Source organism: Arachis ipaensis, chromosome B10 (genome assembly GCF_000816755.2).
Source record: "Arachis ipaensis cultivar K30076 chromosome B10, Araip1.1, whole genome shotgun sequence".
Lineage (NCBI taxonomy): Eukaryota > Viridiplantae > Streptophyta > Magnoliopsida > Fabales > Fabaceae > Arachis > Arachis ipaensis.
The window spans coordinates 83,110,222-83,129,041 of record NC_029794.2 but is presented as its reverse complement, the minus strand read 5'-3'; positions in this window follow the sequence as shown (position 1 = coordinate 83,129,041).

The window sequence follows — 18,820 nt, the reverse complement described above, 5'->3', positions numbered from 1 at the left end:
CAGATTACAGAGTCCCTTATCAATCAGTGTGTCTCCTACGGCACAGGGGATGTGAAAACTCCCTGGGTCCTTCCTTTTTGTAGGCAACTCTGGTTGAATGAGAGCACTGCACTCCTTATTCATCACTATTGTTTGCCCTCCTTTGAGTGAGCTTTTCCTGGTCAGCAGCTCCTTCATGTACTTAATGTATGAGGGCATTTGTTGGAGAGCCTTGATGAATGGTATGTTTACATGGAGAGATGCAAACATATCAAGGAACTTTGAGTATATTCTCTTTTCTACACCACCCTTGAGTCTTTGGGGAAAAGGTGCATAGAGTTTCAGCATCTCCTTCTGTGTAATTTTGGTTTCTTGGGGACCCTCTTCCTGCTTCTCTGCTGAAGTATCTCTAGAGTGTTGGAAGGGTTTGTTTAGCTCTTCCTCAGTCCCCCTATCACTTATAGTGACCATCTTACATTCTTCCCATCTTACTTTCTTTGCTTCACCTCTCGGGTTTTTCTTTGTGTCACTTAGGAAGCTGTCAGTAGGTTTGGGAATCTTCTCAGAGAGGTATCCCACTTGAGATTCTAGCCTCTTGATAGTGTCTCCCTGGTTTTTGATATTGGCTCGCACCTCCTCCTTGAACACCTTGTTATCTTGGAGTTCTTTACATATGCCTTCAAGTAGAGTCTCAATCCTTGAGAGTCTATCTTCAGATGATGGTGAGTTGGGGTTGGAGGGATGAGAATGGCCATTTTGGTTTTGATATGGATGTGGAGAGGTGTTGTTAGGTGGGTGCTGATATGATCTCTGTGTGGAATGTTGGTGAACTGCATTGTTGTTGGGGTTGTGACGTCTCTGATCTTGGCCTTGATCTTGTTGATTTCCCCACCCAAAGTTTGGGTGGTTCCTTCAACCAGGATTATAAGTTTTGGAGTATGGATCATGGGTCTACCTAGGTGAGTTTCCAATGTAGTTGACTTGTTCCTGATCACCCTCTACTTCTGCATTCACTCCTTCTTGGGCTGCTGATGAGGTGGTGATCGCTGCTACTTGGTTCCTCTCCATCTTCTTGGTAAGGTCAGCCAGCTGCTTGGTGATCATCTTGTTTTGGGCTAGCAGTGCATCCACATTGTTTAGCTCCATTACTCCTCTAGTGTTGCCTCTTTCAGAGGCATAGAAGTAGTCATTCTCTGCTACAGTCTCAATGACATCTATGGCCTCTTCAATGGTCTTCTTCTTGTTCAGAGATCCCCCGGATGAATGGTCTACTGCCTTCTTTGATTCATAAGAAAGACCTTCATAGAAAATGTGTAACTGCACCCATTCATTAAACATATCTGACGGGCACCTTCTTGTCAAGTCCTTAAACCTCTCCCATGCTTCATATAGAGTTTCACCATCTTGTTGCCTGAAGGTTTGTACCTCATCTCTCAACCTGTTGATTCTTTGAGGAGGATAGAATCTCGCCAAGAATTTGTTCACCACATCTTCCCAGGTTGTTAAACTCTCCTTCGAGAAAGATTCTAGCCATTTAAATGCCTTGTCTTTGAGTGAAAAGGGGAATAAAAGTAATCTATAGGTGTCAGAATGAACACCATTAGACTTCACAGTATCGCATATCCTCAGGAATGTAGTGAGATATTGATTGGGGTCCTCTTGGAGACTTTCTCTGAATGAACAGTTGTTCTGAACAAGGGTGATGAGCTGTGGCTTTAGTTCAAAGTTATTGGCATGTATGGTTGGCTTTTGGATGCTACTTCCACAGTTTCCTGGGTTTGGGTTTATGTAAGACCCCAGAACTCTTCTCTCTTGCTCGGCATGATGCACTGGACCTTCTCTGCCATGGTTGTGAGCCTCTTCTTCATGATGGTTCTCCATATTATCATCCATGTCTGGTTTAAAGTACTCCTCTTCTTCCTCAGTACCAACAACTATCTTTCCTCTTGCTTCCCTCCTTAATCTAAGGAAGGTCCTCTCAGGTTCAGAATCAAAGAAAGTTGAAGCCCCGCTTCTTCTACCTGTCATATAACTAACAAGGCCAAAGCAAAAGGGAGATAGAGAGTATTCTTGTATAAAAAAATGCTGTTAGTGTGAGTGATGCAATATATCAAATAGTTAGTGGGTTAGTGAACTGAATTGTAACAAATAAGAGAACACCACAAACGGGTAGGGTAAAGGGAAGAAAATAACTGAAACTGAAAGTAAATCAATCAAATAGAAATTAAATCAAACAAAAAAAATGCTCAATCTAGTTATCCACCAATTTAATCATTGTTGATACAAAATCAATCCCCGGCAACGGCACCATAAACTTAATGCACGGAAACTTGTCTCTCAACAATTTTTCCTCGGCAAGTATACTGAATTGTCGTCAAGTAAAAACTCACAATAGAGTGAGGTTGAATCCCACAGGGATTGATTGGTCAAGCAACTTTAATCAGAGGAATATTCTAGTTGAGCTAAGCAGAAATTGAGTTGAGATTTGCAAAAAAATAAATGGCGGGAAAGTAAATAACAGAAAATGTAATTGCTGGAAGTAAATGATGGAATGTAAATGACAGAAAATAAATTGTAGAATCTTAAATGGGGATTTGGGGAAATGAACATAAAGGTAAATGACAGAAGGTAAAGAGAATGGGTAAGATCAGAAATGGGGGATTCATTGGGCTCAGGAGATGTTGTATTCTCCGGATCAAGTTCATTCTCATCTCTTCCTCAATCAATGCATTCATTGATCTCCTTGGCAATCTTAAGTGATTGGATTCCAATTCCTTGGCAACCCAATCTCTCAAATCTTGATCAATAGCCAATTCCTTGGTCTAATTGCTCATGAGAAGAGATGAAGTATAGTCACTGACTACCACATGTATTCCCAAATCAAAGTGTTGGTATGATTATATGTCACCATATCCATCCAAACCCCAATTTGGTCCAACATGAGAAAGCATTTCTAGCATGATCTCTTCATTCCTCTTCCAAGGTTCCGAAGAGATCCAAGTATGAATAGCTTCTTTTCTAAGACATCTACCCAATTCGATGAAGATTGAAAGCTTTCTAGTAAAATCAAGAGAAAAGAAAGAAGAAGAATAATGAAAACTATTATTGATCCATCAAATTACAACAGAGCTCCCTAACCCAATGAAAGGGGTTTAGTTGTTCATAGCTCTCGGAATGGAAAGCAAAGATGGAAAATACATTCTAAAAGTAAAACTAGAAGTTGCAGAGAAAGTAAAATTATACAGAGAGTAGTTCTCCCAATGGCTAAAAGCTCCTTTTTTCTAGTTCAAAACTACTCCTATATATACTACTCTTCTGATCTTCTAGTTGGATCTTCAAGTCTTGGATATGGGCCTTTGGATCTTTGAGTTGAAGCAGTTGCAGTCTTCAGTGGGCTCAGCTTTGCTTGCAGAGAAAGTGTGAGTTAGGCATGGACGTTAGTTAGGACGTTAGTGGTGTTAACGTTAAGTGAAAATGTGGGTTCGAGAATGTTAGTGACAATCACCTTTTTCACTAACGTTCCTAACCCAAGATGGTCCACGTTAACTTCAACGTTAGTGGCACTAACGTGACTACTAACGTTGCCTCTTGGTCCTTCGCAAACATTATTGGCATTCACTTTTCCAATAATGTTTGCTTGTTGTTATTGGCGATTACTTTTCTCATTAACGTTGCAAGCTAGCTCCCATTCCACGTTATTGGTCACGTTAGTTAGACTAACGTGGCTATTAACGTGGCATCTTCCTTGCTTCCTTTGTCCTAAAATCAAGCAAGTAAAGTGCATCAAAGCTAGGTTCTAACTCATGAGATCATGCATCATCCATTTTATCATTAAATTCATGCATAATTATCATAAAATCATATAGAATTCACAATGTTTGCTTGAATCAAGATGTAAGTGATTATCTACCCAAAACTTGCTTATTAAATATAAAAATGCATGAAACTACCCTAAAACAGTAAAGAAAAGGTCAGTGAAACTGGCCAAAGTGCCCTAGCATCAATCCACCCACAGCAGAAGACTAAGCTAGTGGAGCGTCCAACTTAAAGACGTTAAAGCAAAGTGCTGGGTGGGAGACAACCCACCATGGTATGATCGTTCCTTTCTTTATTCTTAGTTTTCTTTTCCAATAACTCTTCTCTTTATTAGTACATTTAGCTTGCATCTGCATTTGCATATTTTTATTTTCAATAAAAAAAGAGGGAGAGCACGCGACGCGACAGCGTCGCCGACGCGTCCGCGTCGCAGGTGGCTTAGAAAGAATAAGAAATCGAACAGAAAGTCACGCGAGAGTGTGGCTAGAGGCGTGCCTTCGGCACATATCGCCCCACGCGACCGCGTCGCTGACGCGTCCGTGTCCTGTGGGAGAATTGACTTCCACGCGTCCGCGTCACCCACGCGGACGCGTGACCTAAAAATTGACATAAAAGAGGGTGCATGGCAAAAGGTTGTGCTAGAGTGCTGCTGGACTGGCACTGGACGTATAGTCCCTACCACGCGAACGCGTGCCCCACGCGTCTGCGTCATCTCCCAATATTCGCCACCCACGCGATCGTGTCAACCACGCGACCGCGTCACTCTGGAATTTGGCAATAATGAGTTTTGAACAGAAAGTTGTGTGAGCGAGAGGCTGCCCTCGCGCCAGTAGCACAAAACAAGTCACGCGTCCGCGTCGCTTGCGCCGCACAGCTTAACTTAATCTGCCAAAAGATCTTACATTTCTCTTCCCCAAATCCTATTTTTTCTTTTTCCTCCTTATTTCTTCCTTCTTCTTTCTTTCTCACTCTCTACTTTTTCTCTCTCTCACCACCATTATCAATGTTTTTCTTTTCTTCCTCCCTCCTTACTTTTCTATTCTTCTTCTTTTTATGTTATCTTTTTCTTTTCTTTTTCCTTGCATTATCCATGTTTTCTTTTTCTTTATTTTTCTTTTAATTGGTGTTGGAAATTTATTTGGGTCACTATTCTTTCCTATGATTTGCTTGTGAATTATTCAGGAATTGTTTGACAATTATATATTACTTTTTAAAAGGGTTGCTTGCATGTTCAATTTTATACTTTCAATAGCTTATTTACCATGCATGCTATGTGTTTGTGAAAACGCCCGTATGGCATTGTGCACTATTTTTAGATTTCTTTTATTCTACTACTCTAAATGCTTGCTTTTCACAAAACTCCTTTTTATATTTTATTAATTTAATATAATTGTTGTTACAAATAGGTTATTAGTTTGAAAGGCTTGGTAATCTCACTAGGACATTAAATACTTGATCTATGCTACTCATGCCTTTGCCTGTATGCCAATAAACACCTTGCATTTAATTGTCATCATATGCACTTCCTATATTTCCATTTATGATTTTTCACATGTAGTCATGACCATGTGTTAACTTCATTCATCTTTTAATGTGCATTGATTACCACCTTACCCACCCTCTTCCTTGCTCTATCCCATGACATTTTGACATACTTTCTCTTTTCTCCCTTTTAGGATGGCCACCAAGAAAGGCAAAGAGAAAGCTACTCCCAAACCACCAGCAAGAAGAGGAACAAAGAGAGCATTAGTGGCAGAGCCATCTTCAACTGCAGTAAAGTCCTCAACAAAAAGAATTAAGAGGATTATAAAGGTTGATGAAAAAGAGAAAGCTTTCCCAGCAAAAGACACTGCGCGATTTCCTAATCGCTTCTGTGAACAGATGTTCCCCATCCTGGCAGAAAGGAGTTACAACAGCGAATACCTTCTTATCCTCCCGACTCGTATTGCTGAATTTGTTGAGCCGCAAATTGAACGAAGACAATGGAGTTTCCTACAGAGACAGCCACGGCAGGTTAATCTTTCTTGGGTAGTAGAGTTCTACTCCAATTTCCACCTGCCAACCCTACAGTCTGTCTATGTCCGACAGAAGCAAGTCCTCATTACAGAAGAGGCCATTCAACAAGCTTTAGATCTTCCCCCTACTCCAGAAGGACTGGACACATTTTAAGAAGCCACACTCAAGTGCCAGATGTACTAATTTGACTGGGACGCTGTTCTCAGAGTCATCGCGCTACCTGGCAGCAGATGGATCTACGGATACCACCGTTCCCGTCCTAAGGGAATATTGGCTTCCGCACTAACCTTGGAGGCTCGCGTATGGGCACAGATTATGTCCCATTACGTCTTTCCGAGCACTCACGAGTCCTCCTTCACTGCGGACATGGCCGTTCTACTATAGTGCATCCTTACAGATCAACCTCTGAACCTACCAAGACACATCCGGAATGCTATGGGACACATACAAATTGCGGGCAACTTACCTTTTCTCGCCCTGGTCTCAGATCTTGTCTCAGCAGTCAGAGTCTCCTATAGAACTGGGGACACCAAAGCCATGCTTCCACGGGATGATCAGTACGTCCCTAACAGGAAATATATCAGACCTCCAGCAGCCACTACAAGCCAGCCTACTTAACCGGCTGAAGACATTCCTCCTTCAACACCACAAGCACCTACAACAAACCAACTGCTCCATCAGATTCTTGAAAGGTTGGATCGGCAGGAACTCAAAGCAAAGCTAAGAGAGTGCCGTAACAAGCGCCGATTCACATACCTCAAGGAGCTACTTAAGGGAAAATACAGAGACTCAGACACCCCGGACTCCACTTTCTTTACCAGCACAGGGAGCCATGACGGTCCCGACTGTGGAGATACTGCTACCAGCCCACCTTTGTTCCTGACAGATGGCACCGAGGACGGTGCAAAGCCTTAAGTGTGGGGAGGTCGGTCAGTACCTGACTTCCGGAGGTAAATTCTCTTCCCTAACACCAATAAAATAGGATATTTAGTTAGTTTTTCTTTTGTAAGATAGGATAAATTGCATAGTAATAGATTAGTTGCATGCATGTTCTACTTGATTGAAAAGACAATAAGTTTCTTCTAAGACCCTATTTTTAGAACAAAATTTCACTAATTTTAATCTAAACTTTTATGTTAAATCTTCTTGAAGTTGTATTTGGAACATGGTTTTTGAGCTAAAGAACACACAACCTGTGAGATTTGAGCCTTTATACATGGTTATATTATTTAACCATAATTATTTTATTCTTGTGTGTTGTTTACTTCTCTATAATTGTAATCTATACTTTGTTTCATCCTATATGTCCAATGTTTAATATATCTATATGCTTGCATATGATTGAGGCCATTATTTGTTTAGCTCACTTATCCAAATTAAGCATACCCCTTAAGTTACCTTTGTTAGCCACTTTGAGCTTTTAAATCCCATTTGTTCTTTATTTTACCACATTACTAGCCTTAAGCGGAAAAACAATTATATATCCCAATTGAATCTTTGGTTAGCTTAAGATAGAATTATGTGTTAATTAAGTATGGGAAAATTGTGGGAACAAAAGATAATAAGGGAATGTGTCATGATAATATAATGGGAATTTGGGTGCCTACTCATGTAAAACAATAAAAATTAAAAATCTATGCGCATTGATAAGCTACGTTTATATTTATGTTAAAAAAAATCCAAAAAATATTCAGTAATCAAATAAGGAGACAAAATTACCCCAATGTTAAGTTAAGAATTCAAAGATCAATGCATATATGATAAAATCAAAATAAAGTTGATACATGAGTAAGGAATGTGAAAGGGAAATTTTGGGTAGCTAGGTGTGAAATTTAAGCTATAAAGAATATATATGTGTGTTAGGCGAAAGCTTGGGTTAATTAAAGATTCAATTTATAAGCTTACTTAGCCATATATGTACCCTTACCCATACCTTGGCCCCATTACAACCTTAAAAATACCTCATGATGTTTGCATTGGTATATCAATTGTTGTTGATTGGTTAGGTGAAGAACAAAAATTAGAAAGCATGATTAGAGAAGGATAGAGTGATTGCCCTATACACTAGAGAGATTAGAGTGTACATACATCATCAGTGAGGGTTCAATGCTTAAGTTCTATGTTCCCTGCTTTCATGAGCTACCTTCTTGCATTTTTATCTGTTCTTACTATATAAGAATTGAATTAGTGGAATTTGATCTGTGATTGTCTTGAAGAGCTTATTTACTTTTGATCAAGTGGACAAGAATCATATAGTTGCATTCACATATATAGGTTGCATTGTATTGCATGAGTTTTACATGTTCCTACTCATTTATTTTATCTCCTTCAACTAAGCATGAGGACATGCTAATGACTAAGTGTGGGGAGGTTGATAAACCACTATTTTATGGTTTATATTGTGTTTAATTGTGCGGTTTTATCAAATCTTTACCCACTTATTCATATGATTAGCATGCATTTATAATTCCTTCCTAAAAATACTTCATCGGTGAAAACTTGCTTCCTAGAGACTTTTAATTATGTATTTTAACTCTCTTTTATTCCATTCGATGTCGTGATCTGTGTGTTAAGTGTTTCAGGCTTTATAGGGCATGAATGACTTGGAGATTGGAAAGGAGGCTTGCAAAAATGGAAGGAACACAAGAAATTGAGGAGATGACCAGCGAGAAGTGACGCGGACGCAAGGCTCACGCGACCACGCGACATAGAGGAAATTGCAGTGACGCGGACGCATGGCTCACGCGACCACGCGGATTGGAAATTGCACAAGTGACGCGAAAGCGTGGACGACGCGCACGCGTGGTAAGGCAAAATGCCAGATGATGCGAACGCGTGAATGACGCGATCGCGTGATATGCGCGATCTGCAGAATCTGCAGAATTTGCTGGGGGCGATTTTGGGCCCTGTTTTGACCCAGTTTTTGGCCCAGAAAAGCAGATTAGTGCCAGGGAACATGCAGAGACCAAAAAAACAACATTCATTCCGTATAATTTTAGTTTTAAATCTGATTTTACTCCTCCTCTAGATTTTTTCTCTACACATTCATAGTTCTTAGGATTTTGATTTTATTGCTTCTGGGACTGGGATATTGAGAAGAGCTATTATTTCCGTCAAGACTTCATCATTCTAGTTTGTTTCCTTACTTGTCATTTACTCTTCCATGTCGTTTATTTACTCAGAATTATTATTGGATTATTTTTAGAATTTATTAATACAAGAACTATTTTTATTTTTAATTGATCTTTTTGATTATTATTTATCATGTCTTTCAATATTTCCCTTTCTTATTTCATGGATTTTACAATCATAATGAGCGAGTAGTTCTACAACTTGATTGGGAGTTGATTGATAGGAGGACCTTGAGTTGGACGCTCAAGAGTAAAATTATAGTTGGGTTTCGCGTTGGGTCGCCCTCTAATCACTGACACTAGTCCTTCCCAAGGGAGAGGATTAGAACTTGTGAATAGAAATTGACTTCCAACTTGCTTAACTTTCCTTTACCTGGTAAAGGATAACTGAGCAGGCAACCTTTAATTATCACTTTTATCTTGAGAGAACTCCATCAAGGATAGGGCTTCCAACTAATCTACTCCCGGTCAAGGTTTTTATTTAAATTACATAAATTCTCTGATTTAATTTCCTGTTTATCAACTCAAACCATTTTTAAAATATATCTGATTAATAAAATAGCACATCTTTCTGTAACTTGTTGGGAGACGACCTGGGATTCATACTCCCAGTATTTTAATTTTAATTTTGTGACAACCCTTTCTAAATTGATAGCGAATTTTCGGTTGGTTAAGAACTGTACTTGCAACGTATCTCTTATAACAATTTCTTGACTCGCCAATTTCCGCCACGTCAAGAACTCAAAGGGTGTGCTTGGGTTGGCATTCAATGCCAGCTCTGTGAGCTTATTGGGCGTTAAACGCCCTTGCTGTCTACCCTGACTGGCGTTAAACGCCAGTCCCTCTAGCATTCTGCGCATTGAGCGCCCAGCAGGGATGTCCTTGCTGGCGTTCAATGCCAGCTTCCCTGGGCTGGTGGGCGTTGAACGCCCAGTGAAAGCTTCTTCACTGGTGTTCAATGCCTTCCCATTCTCCTCCAATTCTGCCTCAACCTCCATGGTTATGGCCTTGCACTCTTATCTAGGATTAACCTCAGTATTATTGGGAAGAGTGTCAGGAGGGATATCAGGGATCCTCTTGCTCAGTTGGCTAACTTATACCTCCAAATCTCTAATGGAGGACCTTGTTTCATTAATGAAACTATGAGTGGTCAGAGTGAGGCTGGAGACTAGAGTGGCTAAGTCAGAAAGGCTCTGCTTAGAGATCTCTATATTCCCTTGAGAAGATGGGAATGGTGGTTGATGAATCCACATTTCAAGATATTTATTTTCTCTATTTGGGTGAATTTCATCAACTTTTCCTATACTTACTCTTTTAAATAGAATAGTTTTGTAATTTTTCCTAAATTCGTGCTTAATTGTGAAAACATGTTTTTTAGGCCATAAAATAGCTAATTTTATTTCACTCTTATTCCATTAGATGCCTTGATGTGTTTGATGAGTGATTTCAGGTTTCCAAGGCAAGTATGGGATAGAAGAAGTGAAGAGAAAAGCATGCAAGGGGGAGAATCCTTGAAGAAATGAGCATTTGGAGCTTTTCAGCAGTGTGCGCACGCATAAGTATGCATGCGTACGCACAACGGAGATTTGCAAGCGACGCGTACGCATGGGTGTGATTTTGTGCAGCGAAGCGTACGCGTGATCCACGCGTACGCGTGATCCACGCGTTCGCATGGGAAGCTGCACGTGACCTCATTAATGCAAATCGCTGGGGGCGATTTCTGGGCCTCCAGGACCCATGTCCAGCTCGTTTTCCAAGGCTATTTCATGTAGAATTGAAGCTTGGAGAAGGAGGAGCAATTAGGGTTAGATTTTAGTCATGAAGTTCATTTTCTAGAGAGAGAAGCTCCCCCTTCTCTCTATAACATAGGGTTTTTGATTTAATTTCCTTATAATTGCTACTTTTAATTCTTGTTTTGATCTAGTTTCTTCTACCTTTCTTTACTTTATTATTTTAATTTCCTTGTTTATCTTCTTAATTTCTCATTTTATTTGTCCTTCATGTTTATCCACACTCTTGTTATTTTCATTTACATTTAATGCAATTATATGTTTCATGTCATTTATTTCTTTATTGAGTTGCTATCTTTATTTTCCTTTCTTAGTAGTTGTAGCATTTATTATTTCTTGTCATTTTACCACGATTTCTTTACATGCCCACCAAGTGTTTGACAAAATACTTGGTTGGGTTTTTACTTAGTTTTTCACACTCTTGGTAGGGAATTTGGCTGTTTGGGTGAACTTGGGTGGTGGATGTCCATTCCACATTGTGTGAGGGTTGTTAATTAATTTGGTCTCCCTTGACTCTATGTGACCCAATAGTGTTGACTTAGGACTTAGGGATTGAGATTAATTATGCCTAATTGACTTATCCTCGATGTAGGGTTAACTAATTGGGATTAATCCACACACAATTACCATATTTGTGGTCCACAACTAGGATAGCAAGCCCTCATTATCCAATCCTTGCCAAGAGCTCTTTTCAGCATTTAATTGCCCTTTTATTGCTTTCTTTAATTGCTTTGACTTTTGATTTCTTGCATGCTAAGCTACCTTCTTACACTTTGATTTCTTGCTATTTACGTTTCTTGCCAATTGCAATTTCTCAACCCCCATGCTCTCTCATAGCCAATAATATAACACTTCAATTGCAACTCCTAGGGAAGATGACCCGGGATTTAAAACTCCCGGTTAATTTGTATTGATTGTGACATTTTCATATTGAAATTTGATATCGGTCAATTGTTGGATTTGGAACTATACTTGCAATGCCGATTTCATCTTGAGATAAATTCCGAACCCACTTTAGGCCATCGTCAAATTTTTGGTGCCGTTGCTGGGGAATTGTAATGGTGTATGTTATTGGCTATTGTGCATATATGAATAGTGTGAATAGCTTATTTTGGTTGATTGTACATAAGTTGCTTGCTTTTGGTTGATGTAAATATGTTAATATGTGAATATATGAATATGTGAATAGCTTGTTTTGATTGATTGCTTGTTTTTGCTAGTTTTAGGAGTTCATTTCATTTGTTCTTACTACCTTTGATTTTCACTTTTACTTTATCCTATGAATTCCCACCCATTGCATTGTGAGCTTTGTTGCTATTGTGTATTGGAATTGGGAATTTCAATTGCTTGTTTCCTAGAAGGAATGGAAGGGATTCACAACAAGATTGGGTGCACAAGCTTGGGGATCTCAATTGCCTTGGAGGATACAAGCTTGGGTGAGTTTTTAAAGAGGTTTGATGAGAGCTCTCCATAAGTCCAACTTAAGGACATTAAACCAAAGTGTTAGGTGGGAGACACCCCACCAAGGTAACATTGTTCTTATCCTTTCCTTGTTTATAATTTGCTTTTATTGCATTTTTGTTTGATTGATTAGCTTAGAATTGGTTTAATTTTAAGTTAGTTATGTTAATTTTGGTTTGGATCATGATTTTGTGATGTTTTGGATGTTTTGGGGCTGAATTTTGCTTGAGCTAAGTCTTGGTACCTTAGATTTTAAAAGAAAAAGTTTTTGAAAAACAAGGCATCTGTGCGTACGCACACTGCTGTGCGTGCGCACACAACTATGTTTTTCATGACCTGTGCAAGCGCACAAGCCTATGCGCCCGCACACTCATTGTTATGCCCTCTGTTCGCAGCGCTGGCACAGCATGTGCGCGTGAACCCCTTTCCCTTACGCCTCGGTGCGCGCGCACAGACCTGTGAGCGTGCGCACACATATTACTTTCCATGTCAAAAAAAAATTTTTTTTTTATTTCTGTGCGTGGGCACAATCCATCCGAGGCCTCTGTCCGCAGCGTTTGCACATACAGTGCAAACGCATAAGCCTTTTGCATTTTTCCATCCACGCGTACGCGTACCTCACGCATACGCGTCATTCTGCTTTTTCGCCTTTTCACGCGTACGCGTCGAGTCCCGTTTCTTGCCGCACCACGCGCATGCGTCCGGTACACGTACGCGTGATACCCTATGCGCGCACACATCCCTTTGTGCGCACGCACGCCCCTGTTTTCACCCCCCATCCTTCTTTTCTTCTCTTCTCTCTACTTCTTCTCTTCTTTTCTCTTCTCCTCTCTTCTTTCCCTTCTTCAACCACCATTCACCACCCACCATGCTCACCGTGGGTTAGTTAGTTAGTTTGTTAGTTAGTTAGTTATTTATTTTTCTTAGTTAGTTACTTTAATTCTCAGTTTTTGATGCTAAGTGTTGGATAATTGAGTTGATTTGTTGATTATGTTGAGATATTGCGGCTGAATCATTATTGTTATTGCCATTTCTTGAGGTTGTAAATTGTTACTTGGTATTGAGTTTTGAATGTTGAATTTTATGCACACCAAGTACTCATAACATTGCCTTTGAGAATGCTTGTTAGATTTCTAAATTGCATGTTTGATCACCATGTAATTTGATTTCGTTATCTAAGTTAGGCAATTTGTTCCTTCTTGATGCATTTTTTGTTAAGTGATATTTGTTATGATTGAGTTTCCATTTAAGTCACCTATTTGATGCATTAACATTGAGAATTGTGAAATTGGATCCCAAGCTTACCTAAGGACACTTTTTGAGCTTTTTAAGCTTTGTGGACTATGCTTGTCATGTTTTCCACTTCATGTCAATTAGGTGTGCTTCATTATTCATTTCACAATTCCTTAATTCTTGTTTGAATACTTTCATGTCTCTTTATTGCTTGTTTGTTTATCTTAACCTACAAGCCTCTTTTAAAGTATTTCAAACACACTAGGATGAGTGAAGTGCATGTTATTTTGTATACTTGTGACCTAGTTATCCATGCTAGTGTGTGTGTGTTCTAAATCGTGCATAACTTAGAATCCACACACTTGTTTTCTTCATGTCACAAGCTTGTCCACTCACCTCATTCTAGTGCTTATCACCTCATTACAACACTCTTTGCTTCCTTGTTTTTGCATTCACTCATCTTACTATCTTATTGTCTATTTTCCATGGATGAGTCACCGTAAGTAACAAGGAAGGCGGGAGGAAGAGCAAGAGCATGTACCAGCCTATTGATCCACCAGCTGAAGGTGGCAATCCGAGGTCACCATACCCCCTGTCACTCACCTCTAGTTGCACCACGGACGGTGCAAATCCTTAAGTGTGGGGAGGTCGTCACCGATCGACCATATTGGATGACATACTCTAATCCTAAACACTTCACATTTTTTTTAGCTTGTATATATTTTAGAGCTTTAATTATACGTTTCTTAGTTTATTTCATTTCTTTGCATTTACATAATAAGCTTAGTTAATATAATGAAATTTTTCAAGAAAAACATTCTTGATAGGGCATCATCATCCTAATTGATTTGAGTTGAAACTTTTGATTGAAACTTGCTTGAAATATATTGTGGAATATGTTTTTGAGTTATGAACACATAAGCATGTGAGTTTTGAGCCTCATTGTGTGGTTACATTATATAACCACTATCTTTATTCTTGTGTGTGCTATTCTCTTTTTATGATTGTAATCTTTGATTTGTTTGATTATTTATGTCCACTGTTTGATGTATATATGCATGTATGTGATTGAGGCCATCTTCTCATTAAGCTCACTTATTCCAAATAGCCTACCCTTTTATCCTCCCTTGTTAACTAACTTTGAGCCTATTTCAATCGCCTTTTTGTTCTTAAAGTTAACACATTACTAGCCTTAAAGTGAAAAAATAATAAATGTCCTTTATTTGGATCTTTGATTAACTTAGGCTAGTGAGGGTGTGTATCATCTAAGTGTGGGGAAGTTTGGGAACTTTGGTTGAGGTAAAAGTGAATTTTTGTACTTTATTAAAAATCTTGGGAATTGGGTACATACTCATGCATCAAATACTTAAACCATATGCATTGACACTTTTGTATATATGTTAGTTTGAAAAAAAAAGAAGAAAATAATAGAAAGGGGACAAAGTGCCCCAAAGTAAAGTAACAATAACAATGCATATGAGTTGTGATTAAAAAGAAAGTGCATGGGTGTATAAGAAAAGTGAGAAATGGGTAGTTAGGTTTGCTTTGAGTTGTATAGGTTGTTAAGTAGGTTAGGTGAGAGCTTAGGCTAATCAAAGATGCAAATATCAAGCTCACTTTACCACATATAACTTTACCTTTACCCTAGCCCCATTACAACCATGAAAAGTCCTCATGATACTTGTATGCATGCATTGAATAATTGTTGATTGTTAGATGAAAGACAAATCTTAGAAAGCATGATTAGAAGAGAAATGAGTGAATTGACCCTATACACTTGAGTGATTAGAGAGGATACACATCCGGTGAGGGTTCACTTGCTCAATTGCATGTTTCCACCTTTGATTATCTCCTTCTTGCAAGTTTGTATATGCTTTTCAATAACTCTAATAAATTATGGATTGGACTTGGTTGAGATTGTTTTAGCCCTTATGTTTATATATGTATTCTTGAAAATTTATTTATTTTGACAAAGTGGTTGCATTCATATAGGTAGATTGCATATAGGTAGTTTCCTTGCTTTGAATAAAGGTTCATTCCCCTTCTCTTTTTCCTTTAGTATAGCATGAGGACATGGTATTGTTTAAGTGTGAGGATGTGATGAATCCACATTGCATGATATTTATTTGCTCTATTTGGGTGGATTTCATCAACTTTTTCTACACTTATTCCTTTAAATAGTATAGTTTTGTAATTCTCCCTAGATTCGTGCTTAATTGTGAAAACATGATTTTTATGCCTTAAAATAGCTAATTTTATTTCACTCTTATTCTATTTGATGCCTTGATGTGTTTGATGAGTGATTTCAGGTTTCCAAGGCAAGTATGGGATACAAGAAGTGAAGAGAAAAGTATGCAAGGGGGAGAATCCTTGAAGAAATGAGCATTTTGAGCTTTTCAGCAGTGTGCGCATGGACAAGTACGCGTGCGTACGCACAAGAGATATTTGCAAGCGACGCGTATGCGTGACCCACGCGTACGCGTGGGAGGCTGCACGTGACCTCATTAATACAAATCGCTGGGGCGATTTGTGGGCCTCCGGGACCCAAGTCCAGCTCATTTTCCAAGGCTATTTCATGCAGAATTGAAGCTTGGAGAAAGGGGGAGCAATTAGGGTTAGATTTTAGTCATGTAGTTCATTTTCTAGAGAGATAAGCTCCTCTTTCTCTCTAAAACCTAGGGGTTTTAGTTTAATTTCCTTGTAATTGCTACTTTTAATTATTGTTTTGGTCTAGTTTCTTCTACCTTTCTTTACTTTATTGTTTTAATTTCTTTGTTTATCTTGTTAATTTCTCATTTTATTTGTCCTTCATATTTATGCACACTCTTGTTATTTTCATTTACATTTAATGTAATTTTATGTTTCATGTCATTTATTGCTTTATTGAGTTGCTATCTTTATTTTTCTTGCTTAGTAGTTGTAGCATTTATTATTTCTTGTCATTTTACCATGCTTTCTTTACATGCCCACCAAGTATTTGACAAAATGCTTGGTTGGGTTTTTACTTAGTTTTTCACACTATTGGTAGGAAATTTGGGTGTTTGGGTGAACTTGAGTGGTGGATGTCCATTCCACATTGTGTGAGGGTTGTTGATGACATGTCACCATGTCATGTTTTTCTATGCTTTTTCACTAGTTTTTTTACTTGGTTTTCATGCATTCTTATGCAATAAGTAAGCCATTTGGGTGGAATTTCATGTCTCCTTTGATTCAATCAACCATGGATAAATTAATGCATTTTCATGAGATTTTGTGCTATAATTGTCATATATTATGAAAGAGACACAATCTCATGATTTTGAGCATAGCTTTGATGTCTTTGATTGATTGATGATAGGTGAAAAGAGCTTTGAAGAAGGTTGAAGAAAGAAGGAATGGCAAGGAGAAAGAGAGTGTATAAATAGCTTAGAATTTAAGTTTTTAGGGAGCTTTTCCGTTTTACTTTCGCTGAGTGATTTTGGGAGAGCTTTTGGTTAGAAGTTATTTTGAGATTTTGAGTCTTGGGAAAGGAGAATTGAATTCTCTTCCTCTTAGTTTTCTTGTTTTCAATTTCATTTACACTTGTCTTGAATCTTGGGTTGAAGAATTGAGGAAATTCTGTCTCAATCTCATCTTGAGATCTCTCTCTGTTTTAGTTTACTGCATCATTTGAGAATTTACGATTTCACTTCTTTTCTTCTACTGCTGGATCTTTACTTTTCTTGCAATTGAATTCTCAATTTGGATCTAGGAAGGCATTGAGATCTAGATTTGGTTACCTAGTCTCTTGAGTCCTGAGATCTACATCTTTCAATTTCAATTTCCTTGTTTCGTTGCTACACCAAGCTTATTTTCATTTTCATTTGAGATCCGGTTTAATTGAATCCATCTTTTACATTTCTGCTTGTTGCAATTTACTTTTCCTTGTTTAATTTCTGCACTCCCAATTCCCTTTAGAATTCAAGCCATTTACATTTCTTGCACTCTAAGATTCTGCAATTTACATTTCTTGCGTTATAAGTTTCTGCCATTTAATTTCTTGTTCTTTAAGATTCAGCACATTTACTTTCCTGCTCTTTCCTTTACTGCAATTTCCCCTCTTCCCTTTTACTTTTCATGCAATTTAGTTTCTGCAAATTACAAATCACTCAACCAAATCTTGATTCGCTTGACTAAATCAACCACTAAACTAAAATTACTCAATCCTTCAATCCCTGTGGGATCGACCTCACTCCCGTGAGTTTTATTACTTGATGCGACCCGGTGCACTTGCCGGTTAGATTTGTGTGTTTGGAATTCGTTTTCCGAAAATACACATCAGTTGTTAATTAATTTGGTCTCCCTTGACTCTATGTGACCCAATAGTGTTGACTTCGGACTTAGGGATTGAGATTAATTATGCCTAGTTGACTTATCCTCGATGTAGGGTTAACTAATTGGGATTTATCCACACATAATTACCATGTTTGTGGTCCACAGCTAGGATAGCAAGCTCTCATTACCCAATCCTTGCCAAGAGCTCTTTTCAGCATTTAATTGCCCTTTTATTGCTTTCTTTAATTGCTTTGACTTTTGATTTCTTACATGCTAAGCTACCTTCTTACACTTTGATTTCTTGCTATTTACGTTTCTTGTCAATTGCAATCTCCCAACCCCCATGCTCTCTCATAGCCAATAATATAACACTTCAATTGCAACTCCTAGGAAAAACAATCCAGGATTTAAAACTCTTGGTTAATTTTGTATTGATTGTGACATTTTCATATTGAAATTTGATATTGGTCAATTGTTGGATTTGGAACTATACTTGCAATGCCGATTTCATCTTGAGATAAATTCTGAACCCACTTTAGGCCGTTGTCAGTGGTCTATTATTGAACCTATTCTGGTTCCTACCACCTTGATTGAAACCGTGCTGAGGTTTCTGTTGATCCTTCCATGAGAGGTTAGGATGATTCCTCCATGAAGGGTCGTAAGTGTTTTCATAGGCTTCTCCTATGTAAATTCACCCCCTCCATGGTGGTTGATCAGGATCATAAGCTTCTTCTTCAAAAGAAGCTTCCTGATTACTGCCAGGTGCAGTTTGCATCCAGTGAGATGTTGAGAGATCATGTTGACATGTTTGGTCAGGATCTTATTCTGATCTAGGAAGGCATTCAGAGTCTCAACTTCATGAATTCCTTTCTTCTGAGAGGTTCCATGGTTTACAGGATTCCTCTCAGATGTGTACATGAATTGGTTGTTTGCAACCATCTCAATGAGTTCTCTAGCTTCTGTAAGCGTTTTCTTCAAGTGGAGAGATCCACCTGCAGAGTTATCCAAAGAGATCTTGGATATCTAAGACAAGCCATCATAGAACATGCTTATGAGGGACCACTCTGAGAGCATGTTAGGAGGACATCTCCTGATCAGTTG